The sequence below is a fragment of the Panthera pardus genome, unplaced genomic scaffold (genome assembly GCF_024362965.1).
Source record: "Panthera pardus isolate Hobbes unplaced genomic scaffold, ASM2436296v1 HiC_scaffold_8, whole genome shotgun sequence".
In the NCBI taxonomy this organism is placed as follows: domain Eukaryota; kingdom Metazoa; phylum Chordata; class Mammalia; order Carnivora; family Felidae; genus Panthera; species Panthera pardus.
Genome location: NW_026527013.1, coordinates 3,035,743 through 3,046,254, shown reverse-complemented (window position 1 = coordinate 3,046,254; position 10,512 = coordinate 3,035,743). Strand labels below are relative to the sequence as shown.

The following is a 10,512-nucleotide window of genomic DNA, read 5'->3' as shown; positions in this document are numbered from 1 at the left end:
CAGTTTCCCAACGAAAAAGCAGGCAGAGGATGTGAATGGACATCTCCCTAAAAGGTGGCGTCCAAGTGGCCACTGAGCCCATGAGCAGACCTAGTGCTCAGTCTCCCTGCGGATGACAACTGGATGGGGGCTGGGTTTCCGGCCGGTCCACCGAGGGGTGGGGTCTCGGCATCAGGACCTGGGAGGGGAGTTAGCAAGGCCCGGGAGGGGTCCTGAGGTTGGGGGTGGGGAGGCATCCCCGGTGATCGCCTGGGTGTGCTGTTCCGTCTTACCCCACATCAAAAAACTGTTCCCTGTCTTACCCCACATCAGAGGCGGGGAGCCTGGGGGGGGGGGGGGCGGGGCGCAGTCGGTTAAGCGGCTGACTTCAGTTCAGGTCATGATCTCACGGTTCGTGGGTTCGAGCCCCGCGTCGGGCTCTGCGCTGACAGCTGAGAGCCTGGAACCTGCTTCAGAATCTGTGACTCCCTCTCTTGCTGCCCCTCCCCCACTTGCGCTCTGTCTGTCTCTGTCTCTCTAACGTAAATAAATATTAGAAGAATTTTTAAAAATAAATAAACATTAAAGAAAATTAACAAACAAACAAACAACCAGCCGGTGGCTCCCGGATGACGGAATCGGACACTGTAACCGATTTCTCCGTCTCCTTCCCTGCCTGGGGACGCCGTGCCCAAGGTGGGGCAGGACACAGGCACAGGTGCAGGGGGGCCACCGGCCCACGTGGGCTAGGAGGAAACCCCTGTGCCACCCTCTTTCCCCTCCCGGCCTCTCCCCTCCCTTCCCCAAATCTCCCTTTGGTCTGCTCAGCTCACCATAGCCCTGCGACCCTCTGCCTTACAGGGAAGGGACCGCTTTCCGGCCCGCCTGGCCCCTGCCCTGTGTCCGCCAGCCCCTGAGGTTCTGGGAGCCTCTGGTGTCCTCAGTGGGGGCCTTCCAGGTTCACGGCCGGGCCAACCTAGGGGGCAGGGAAGGGGTTCCCCGGAGCCCAGCAGAGACCTGCAGAGCCTGGGTGCCAGGGCACCTCCGCTGGGTGCCCCTCACCCCACAAAACGCAGGGTCCCCGAACATCACTCACTGGGGGCGGACACGCTCTCATCAACACTTTGTTTGGGTCACCTCAACACCTGCCCTCGTTCACAACAGCATGATTCACGGTAGCCCGGGCTGGAAACAGTCCAGACGTCCAGCAGCTGAAAAACAGGTACACACGGTGTGTCCACCGCGCACGCGCACGCCCCTCAGGTGCACCCACCGCGCACGCGCACGTCCACAGATGAACGTGCCCACCGCGCACGCGCACGTCCCTCGGCCGCGAGCAGGAGCGAGGCGCCCGCCCCCGCCGCCCCCGCGGACGGACCCGGAACACACGACGCTCAGGGAGGGAACCGGACACGAGAGGCCACACGGGGTGCGGGTCTGCGTGTGTGAAACGTCCAGGACGGGCTCCTCCACGGACGGGAAGGGGGCTCGTGGGGGCCGGGGGCCGGGGGCGGGGTGGGGATGACAGCTAATGAGGACAGGGCTGCTTTTGGAGTGATGGAATGTTCCAGAATTAGTGGTGGCGGTTGCACAGCTCTGCGAACGCGTGAACGTACTAACAACCAGTGAATTGTACTCTTGAAGTGGGTGAGCTGTACAGTATGTGAATTATATCTCAATAAAGCTGTTATTAAAAAAGCAAAGCACCCTCTCCCATTGGTTCACGCTCTATCCTGCCGGAGCCTCAGGTGACTCCCCGGTCCTGTCTGGCGAGTCCTCCACGAGGCCCTGGGCCCTGAGCTGCGGGGGGAGAGGTGACGGGGCCCGGTTCCTCCCGGGCTGGGAAGGCCGTGGCTCTGTTCCCGGGCTGTGGACCCCCCGACTCCGCAGAAAGGCCGCAGGGTCCCGGGTGGGGCGGGTGGGACTGAGGAACAAGGCCACGCCCATTTCACAGACAAAAACACCGAGTCCCTGAGACAGGCAGGTGTGCCGGAAAGCAAGCAGAGCAGCTGGGCCGCCAGCCTGGGGCTGCCAGACAGATGCCGTGGTGGCAGGTGGCCTCGGGGACACTGTCCTCCCCGCCGCCCCCCCCACCCCCACCCCAGCACACACATCCAGGCCGGGGCTCAGACCACATGGAGCCTCCTTCCTAGCGGTTTCTGGGCCAAGGGTCCCTTGCTGGGTGACGTCAGCTGACATGACATCCTGTTCTGCCTTGCACCCCGCCCCACCGGCTCCCACTGGGGACATCGCGGGGCTGTCCTTGGCGTTCTCTGGTGGACGTGACTCTCGGCCCCACTTCAAGGCGGCGGGCGTGGGGGCAGGAGCCCGGAGGGAGGAGGTTGCCCGCCCCGCCCGAGGTCACGTGGAGAACTTGACCTTGACCCTTTGACCTTGACCCCAAGGGGGGGGGCAGCGGAGGCTCGGGAGAGGGAGCTGCAGGTGGCGCCCGGCGGGACCCTGTACCTGACAGCCGCCCCGCGCTCTCTCCACCCCTCGTTCCGCCGCTGTGGCTCTGCCCGAAAGTGAAGTCCGGTGACAGCAAAGTGAAACCGAAGCCTCAGCCCGCCGGGCCAGCCCCAGGAGGGCCGGGGGGACACGGGCGGCTGCCGGGCGGCCCACGTGGCAGGCGCCGGATGGAGGGCGGAGCCTGGCGTTCAACTGCGCTGATTTTAAAAAAAGAAAGAACTCGGACCAGAAGTGCGGCCTCGTCCTCCCGCCCGCCCCCGCCCCCCGCGGCCTGCTCTCCTCTGCCCGCCGCCTCCCAGGGGGTGGGGGGCGCAGGGCCAGGACCCGGCCTCGTCCCCTTGGGGTCACGGAGGCGAAGCCGACCCACGGGGCCCCTCCCTGAGGCGTCCCGTCACCGCCCGGCTTCGGGCCCATCGCACGGACGGAGAGCAGGGGCCCCCACCCGGAGCGGAGACCGGCCGCCTCCCTGGGGCGGAGGGGGCAGAGCGCAGCAAGGGGGTTCAAGTCCCCGGTCGCGGAGAGCCAGGGGGCAGCGCTTTACCCTCCTGCCGAGCACCCAGAGGGAGAGGCCCCAGGCCCGCTTAGCAGCAGGCAGGATTGAAGTGAGACCCATTTCTCGCCTCGGCACCGTGGATGTTTGGGGCCACATCATTGCGGGGGGGGGGGGGGGGTGGGGGGGGGGGGTGGCCTGAATGTCAGTGGGGGCTCAGCAGCATCCCTGGCCCCAACCCTCCAAGCCGGGAGCCACCCCTTAGGGTCACAACCACCCATGCCCCCCCCCCCCTCCGTGGGAGGGAGTGGGGTGGGGGTAGGCGGGTGGGGATAGCAGCCTGACTCACGTGACCCACCGCCCTAAGCAAATTCTTACAGTGTGGGGCCAGGCCGGGGGAGAGAGCAGCAGAGACCGAGCCGTGACCCAGGCCCCAAAGGCAGGCAGGCTGGCCACCCCGAGCGCCGGAGCGCTCTGTCGAGGTTCTGAGAGGCCCCAGGGGGTCCCCATCGAGCCTGGGAGCGAGGGGGGCATCCAGGAGGCCAGGACGCAGGTGGAGAGAGAGGCCAGAGCCAGGTGCAAAGGCCCATTGCACAGGTAGGAATACTGAGCGGCAAGGTGGCGTAAGGGACAGCGGGAGGGCCAGAATAACCCGCCTTCCTCTAGCTCCCAGACCAAGTCTAAACTGCCTAAGTGAGGTGCACTAGCCCCCCCCCCCCCCCAACCGAGGTACAAATGGGCCAGGCAGCTCCCCAGCCGCTGAGAGTTCAGAGGCTGCTGCTCGGGAAAGATTTCCCCTGTGAGGCTCAGGGGGCTGGGCCGGGGAGGCCTCCGGGCGCCGGGGGCAGTCGGGCGCTCCACGCGGCCTCGATTTGCCAACAAGTACTGAAGTGTTCCCGGTACTTGCACACCTGGTTTGGCCACCCCGGGCGGGCTGGTTAAATGTTAGCTCTTCCCCAGGAGCACCTCTGGGAGGAGCCCCGGGATCTGGGAGGAGCCTGACTGGGAGGAGGCTTTACCGGCCACCGCCGGAGCCCTGCGGAGGGGCTGGCTGGCTGGTGGCGGCCCCCAGGCCTTCCGGGTGCCCGCGCACCTGACACGCAGGGCCCCTGCCCACGGAGTCAGCACCACGACCCCAGCAGGACGCTCGAAGGCTGGCGCCAGAGGCCGGCCCCTCGTCCCGTCCCTGTGGTTGGAGGAAGCAGTTTGTGCCCTTGCTGGGCGGACAGAAAAGGGCGGCCTCTGTGCAGCCGGACCCTGATGTGTTTGGCTTTTCTTTTTTCAGTCTTAATAGAACGAGAGAGAGAGAGAGAGAGAGAGAGCCGAACTCTGATATTTTTATTGTGTAAAATCTACGTACGTCACCATCGTCACCACCTCTAAGTGCACAGCTCAGGGGCATCAAGGGCACTCACGGTCGTGCAGCCGCCCCCGCCATCCGTCTCCAGAACCTTCCATCTCCCCAGACTGAGACCCTGCCCCCATGAAGCACGGCCTCCCCACCCCTGGCTCCCACCATCCACTCTCTGACTCGGTGGACAGGACTCCTCTGGGGACCCCCCCGTGCGTGGGGTCACGCGGGACGTGTCCTTCTGTGTCTGGCTCCTGTCCCTGCGCACAGCGGCCTCCAGGTCCGTCCACGCGGGTGGCAGGTGGCAGGACGTCCTTCCTTTCTGCGCTGAGGAATATTCCAGCGTGTGGCTGGACCGCACCGCGTTCTTCCCTCATCCATCAACAGACACTCGGGTCGCCTGCATCTTTTGGCAACTGTGAACATGGCTGTACAAACACCATCATTTTAGGAACCGAACTTTGCTCCGGATTCTCTGACTCAGGCCCCGGCAACCCTGTTGGGCGCTTTGGAGCTAGATGGAATCGGAACCGTGGAGCTCATCTGCCTGCCTGGGGCCAGAGCGGACCGCGAGTGGACCAGACCCAGTGCGGTTGGCCAGGCCGGGCAGCGGGCGGAGGCTCAGATGGGACACGAGCTGGTCTGTCATCCCTCCCTCTGGTCCACCCCAGAATGAATTCCATCCTCCGCAGGTCAGCCCCACAGAGAACCCCCGGGGAGGTAGGCCCGGCTGTCAGTCTGTCTGTCTTTCCTTGTGGGACGTGGCTTCCTGTCTCCCTTCCCCATCTTGGTCTTGTCCCCGAATGGTTTGGTGAGACCACCACCTCCCTTGGGCTGAGCACTAGACCTCTAATATTATGACCTGAAATCACATTAGCTTTTTCAGAAGCCCAGCTACGCTATTGGTTTTGAGTTTTTTTGTTTTTTTTTTTTTTAATTTTAACGTTGATTTATTTTTGAGAGAGAGGCAGACACAGAGCACAAGCAGGGGAGGCTTGGTGAGAGGGGGAGACACGGCATCCGAAGCAGGCTCCAGGCTCCGAGCTGTCAGCGCAGAGCCCGACGCGGGGCTGGAACCCACGAACCGCGAGATCACGACCTGAGCCGAAGTCGGACGCCCAGCCGACTGGGGCCACCCAGGCGCCCCACCACCTTCAACCTTTCCTCAGGGTGCACTTCAGTGGCATCAGATACTCCCACACTGATGTAGCCGTGCCCACCACCCGTCTCCAGAACTTTCTCACCTGCCCAGACTGAACATCTCGTCTCCGTTTGCTCAGCTGGCTTTGGAGAACGCGCCCAGACCTTTACGGCCCTCCCAGGAGACCTTCTGTTTATTTGGCTGTTTTGCGTCGTCTACCCTGGATCCAGATCTCTCTCTGTTCTGCCAGACGCGTCTCCCGAACGGCCGATCACTAGCCTTCGGCACGTCAGCGCCTTTACTCAGGTCGCTGGTAAACACAACAGGGGAGAGCTAGCTAGCTGGGTAGATGGAGGTGTTGTTGCCCACGCACGCACCATGGCCAAGTCCTAATCTCCAGTACCCCAGAACGTGACCTTCCTGGGAAATACGGGTATTGAAGAAGATGTCCTTAGTGAAGTGACCGTGAGGTCATCCTGGAGGCGGGTGGACCCCTACTCCGATATGACTGCCGTCCTCATAAGAAGGGGGCCTTTGGACACAGAGACAGACTTGCACGGCGGGGGGGGGGGGGGGGGGGGGAAGGCAGTGTGAAGCGATCCAGGGAGACGGCCGTCGGTCTGCAAGCCAGGGAGCCCCCAAGGTTCCCGGAGGCGAGGAGAGAGGCCAGGAACACATCTTTGGAGGGAGCCTGGCCTTGCTGACGCCTTGACTGTGGACGTGCGGTCTCCAGACGTGAGGGAGTATGTGCCTCGGCTGTCCTGTGGCGCCCAGCCTGTGGTTCCCTGTTATAGCAGGTGCCAGCAAGGGGACTTAATATTTTGTAGGGTCGTTATCAGAGGAGGGGTCAGAGACACATTGGAAGAATGCCATCCTGCTGGTTCTGGATGGAGGGAGGAGGTCGTGGGTCTTTTCAAAACTAACTGCGGGGCACCTGGGTGGCTCAGCCGGTTGAGCGTCCGACTTCGGCTCTGGTCACGATCTCGCGGTTCGTGGGTTCGAGCCCCGCGTCGGGCCCTGTGCTGACAGCTCGGAGCCTGGAGCCCGCTTCGGGTTCCGTCTCCTTCTCTCTGAGCCTCCTCCACTAGTGCTCTCTTTCTTTCTCTCTCTCTCTCTCTCTCTCTCTCTCAAAAATAAACATTAAAAAAAATTTTTTAATACATAAATAGGGGCACCTGGGCAGCTCAGTCAGTTAAGCACCCGACTTCGGCTCAGGTCGTGATCTCACAGTGCGTGGGCTGGGGCCCCACCTCGAGCTCTCTGCTGTCAGCACAGAGCCTGCTTCGGATCCTCCGTCCCCCTCTCTCGCTGCCCCTCCCTCCCCTGCTCGCGCTCTCAATCTCTCTCTCAAAAATAAATAAGCATTAAAGAAAAAACCCTCTTTAAAAATAATTGCGTTATGTCATTTATATATATTTAAGACCAACAATAGAAGTAAACATATCCATACACTTGCAGACACACACAGGCAGGTCTAGGGACACCCCCAAGCCAAGGCCACCCTCTCCCTGACACTCCTTATCCAACTGTCCACTGCCCCCCCCCCCCCGCCCCCCGGAAACCTGGCAAGCCCTTCGGGTTCTAGGCCTCCCGTCCCCCCACCCCCGACATCGGACCCAGCAACAGCTCTTTTCCACCTGACCTGCGGAACAGACCCGTTCTGGGGCGTCCGGGTGGCTCAGTCGGTTAAGCTTCCGACTCCCGATCTCAGCTCAGGCCGTGACCTTGCAGTTCGTGAGTTCGAGGCCCGCGTCAGGCTCTGTGCTGACGGCGTGGAGCCTGCTTGAGATTCTGTCTCTGCTTCTCTCTGCCCCTCCCCAGCTTGCGTTCTGTCTCTCAAAAATAAACATTTTAAAAATAAAATAAAATTGAGGCGCCCGGGTGGCTCAGTCGGTTGAGCGTCCGACTTCAGCTCAGGTCACGATCTCGCGGTCTGTGGGTTCGAGCCCCGCGTGGGGCTCTGGGCTGACGGCTCGGAGCCTGGAGCCTGCTTCCGATTCTGTGTCTCCCTCTCTCTCTGCCCCTCCCCCGTTCATGCTCTGTCTCTCTCTGTCCCAAAAATAAATAAACATTAAAAAAAATTTTTTTTAATAAAAAAAAAAAGTCCACAATCCACGTACCCCAATATTCACTCTTTGGAGTATAGAAGTCAGTGGTTTTCAATCTAATCTTAGAACATTTTCATCACCCCTAAAGGAAACCCCGTTCCCCCTTAGCAATCACTGTCCCTCCCCGGCCCCCACGAGCCCCCTTCCCGTCCGTGGATGAGCCCGTTCTGGACGTTTCACACCCGCGGACTCCCACCCCGCGTGGCCTCTCGTGTCGGGTCCCCTCCCTGAGCGTCGTGTGCTCGGGGACCGTCCGCGGGGCGGCGGGGGGCGGGGGGGGGGGGGCGCCTCGCTCCTGCTCGCGGCCGCGGGATGTGCGCGTGCGCGGGGGACACACCCGAGTGACGTGCGCGTGTATAGATGGACACATTGTGTTTACGCATGCGTGAGTCGACGGACGTGTGGACGGTGTTGAGTTTGGGGCTGTTACAAGTAACGCTGTTGCGGATTTTCGCGCACAAGGTGCTGTGTGGGCCAGATGCTGTCCTCTCTCTTGGATACACACGGAGGGTCCCCCGTTAACTTCTGGAAGAAGTGCCACAGCTGTGCCGCTGGGCATTCCCACCACTCGTGGTGCTGGTGGCAGGGGGGCGGGGGTTCCGGCCTCTCCCCAATCCCATCGACACTTGTTACCGACCTTTTTCACTCTCCCCATCCCAGCAGGGGTGAGGTGGTGTTTCATCGTGGTTTTGATTTGCATTTCCCTGATGACTAATGATGTTGGGCAACTTTTCATGAACTTTATGGTCCGTTTATGTATCTCTTTTGGAGAAACGGCTGTTAAAATCCTTCGCCCGGTCGAAACAATTTGGTCACTTTGCTTTTAGCGTCGAGTTTCAGATTTCTTGGTAGGTTCCGACGAGTCGGCCCTTATATCTATGATTTTCGAACCTTCTTTCTCTCCCCTTGGGTGGGTGTTTCTTTCACTCCCTTGATGGTGTTCTCTGAAGCACCAAAGTTAAGGACTGTTATTTGAAAGATATTTTAAATTTCATGGCAAATAACGTATGCATTGGGGCGCCTGGCCGGCTAAGTCAGTAGAGCATGTGACTGTTGATCTCGGGGTTTTGAGTTCGAGCCCCACGCGGGGCGTAGAAAATACTTAAAACAATAATATACGCGTGGTACGGAATTCAGAAGATCAAAGACAGTGAACAGAAGGTCTCTGGCCCTGCTCCCCATCCTCCTGAGAGCATCCCCCAGAAGCTATCCCCGCTCACGGTGACAAGGATTACCTGCTCAAAATCTACAAATTTGCAGCCTAGCCAACACAACCTGAATTCGCGTCCACCCAATGCCTCGCTGTGCGTCTTTGGGAAATTATTCAACTTCTTCTCCTCCGGGTCTCGGTGTCATCATCCCGTACCTCAGGCTTGACAATCGATGCTGCACAGGGGGACCGACATCGCAGGCGGAGACAGAAGTCAGAAAAGCAGAGCTGACTGACGTTCCCACCGACCCTGGAACGAGAGTTAGTTTGGAGACAAGTGCCCGCTATGTGTCCATTTTCGTATTGCTCTGTGGCTAAGACAGAGCCGGTCAGGTTGACACGCCCCAAGAAGCATCTGACGGGGGTGGGGGTTCTGCCGATGAAGTAACAAACGCTATGAGTGCGTGTGGATGTTTCAGCTCTGAAGGGTGGGTTTCAATCCAGCGCTGCCCTGGCCAGGAACAGGAGGGGGGTGTGGCCCAAGAGTAGTAATAACACCGACAGAATGACATCTAGGCTGTATACTAAGGACTTCCGCCGCACTGTGCTGTTGAAGATCGTTACCCCTGCCACCTTGTCTCTCCCCTGTTTACAACCCTAGGAAGTCCGGGTCATTATTTTCTAAAGGACGCTGAGGATCAGAGAGGTTAAGTAACCTGCCCAAGGTCACACAGTAACTCAATCTCTTACGCTCTATGAACTCTAAAAATAGTATCTACCTGGGTAATGTGGGGGGAGGGGAGGGAGTAGGGTCTGAGGAATGGGGGTCAGGACAAAGCTTTGCCTCCCTTCCTGTTGTCACTGCAGGGACTGGAGTGAGCATGGGGGGTGGGGCGGGGTATGCCAGCCCGGCACATCCTTGGAGGAGCCACCCCCAGCCCTTCTGGCAGGGTCCAGAGTCAGGTGGAATGCTGGATTTGACGCCCTTGCCCCTTGCCCCTCTCTGGGCCTCAGTTTTCTCATATGTAAGATGGAAATTATGTAACGCCTCCTTCTCAGGGCATAATGAAGTTTAGATTCGTCGCCAATCTTCTGTACGCGTCTATATTCATTCCCTGCCCCTTCTGAAGCGGTTTATCCCCTGCGGAAAAACGGTGCAGGATATTCAGGGCTGCATGGTACAGGAGGGGAAACTGAGTCACCCGGAGGGTGGAGCTTGCGGGGAAGGGGGTGAGGCCACTGAGGAGCAAGGCCCGAGCTCCAGTTATCTGCAGGAGTCCAGGCACCACCCTGAGACCTGTAAGTTGTCTTTCTGCCTGGCCCTTCTGTCCTAAGGCTGATGGCAGGCCGGTTTAAGGAAGGAAAACGGGCTTATATCCCAGGCAGGGTCGTTAGAGCAAAGTCCCTGGGTTCCACCCTCACCGGGACCCACACGGCCCCTCCCTCAGTCCCTTCCTACCTACTAGGGGCCGGTTTCAGTCCTGGGGCTGGCACTTCCCCTCTGGGGGCCTCCCGGGTTTCCCCTAGAAGCCAAATTATTATTACAAAAGCCGATTCAACCCGTTTGGGAGTTGAAAGGCGCCTTTAATATGTTGGGCGAAGAAGCAATAAAGTACGAGGGGCGGTGGGAAGCTTTGAAGTCCGAGAAGGACAGACCCCGTCCACTTCACCCACGGCAGGGCCAGTAATGGTGGTGATAATGATGGTAACAGTAAATAATAATGATTATAACGCGATTGGACGTTAGAATGGAGGTAAACAGGACCCGGGACAGAGCCAGCCACTCGAGAGGCGCTCGGTAAAAGGCGGCTCTAAAGCAGGTGC

At 59.9% G+C, this 10,512-nt stretch overlaps 1 protein-coding gene and 1 long non-coding RNA gene across 2 annotated transcripts in view; one reads left to right on the top strand and one right to left on the bottom strand.

Annotated features, from left to right (window-relative positions):
• MAP2K2 (mitogen-activated protein kinase kinase 2) overlaps positions 1-10,512 on the top strand; it is a 211,776-nt gene that overhangs the window by 26,405 nt on the left and 174,859 nt on the right. The window lies entirely within an intron of this gene.
• LOC109255887 (uncharacterized) lies at positions 460-2,624 on the bottom strand. The gene is made up of 3 exons (XR_002075399.2): positions 2,446-2,624; positions 1,076-1,190; positions 460-955 (listed from the first exon to the last, which is right to left on the bottom strand). It is a non-coding gene; the product is annotated as an uncharacterized LOC109255887 (long non-coding RNA).